Below are 658 nucleotides of genomic sequence, written 5' to 3'. Positions count from 1 at the left end.
AGACTTTATGAGATCATTAAAAAAGCAGTAACATGGGCCTGCAGAGATGGCTCAGTGGTTAAGAGCACTCACGGACCACTTTTGCAGAGGACCCAGAGATTCTAAAAAACGGTGGCTAACAGCTGTCTGTAACTCCAATTCCAGGGGATCTGATGCTCTCTTCTGGCTACTAGGGGCATTGCATGCACAGGTGCACTTATACTCAAAACATTCATACACTTAAAATTTTTTAAATAGTAAAATAGGTGGGGTTCAGTGGGACAGGTATGCTGTGCAGTGCTGGCTAGGATGAGTGTCCAGGTCCGTGTGGCGGTGCCATGGCCTTATGTTTTAAAAGCTGTGAATCATGTGGAGCCTCAAGTAAAACAAGTTTTTAAAGTCTACCAAAATCTGCCGTCAGTGGTGGCTACTACAGAGGTGGATTTGAACCCAAAATGATAAAACGGGAGGCAGCATTAATACTAAGTGTGAGTCCCACTGCCAATAAAGGGAAGATAGTGATGCTCATCAACAAATAATGCTCTTAAATCATCTGGACAAAGGGTCTCCTTACATAGCAGCCAAAATCAGTGAAGCTAAAGATTTACTAGAAGGTTAAGCTAAAAATTTAACTAAACGTATGGTGAATTTTAAGTTCGTATTAGACTATATATGAATA

At 41.2% G+C, this 658-nt stretch overlaps 1 pseudogene; it reads left to right on the top strand.

Annotated features, from left to right (window-relative positions):
- The first annotated feature begins 288 nt into the window (after positions 1-288).
- Positions 289-617, top strand: LOC103736985 (annotated as a pseudogene).
- The last annotated feature ends 41 nt before the right edge of the window (positions 618-658 follow it).

Source organism: Nannospalax galili, unplaced genomic scaffold (assembly GCF_000622305.1).
Source record: "Nannospalax galili isolate Female #2095 unplaced genomic scaffold, S.galili_v1.0 scaffold25018, whole genome shotgun sequence".
Taxonomy (NCBI): Eukaryota; Metazoa; Chordata; class Mammalia; order Rodentia; family Spalacidae; genus Nannospalax; species Nannospalax galili.
The sequence above is the reverse complement of the archived record's forward strand: the minus strand, read 5'-3'. Positions and strand labels throughout refer to the sequence as shown.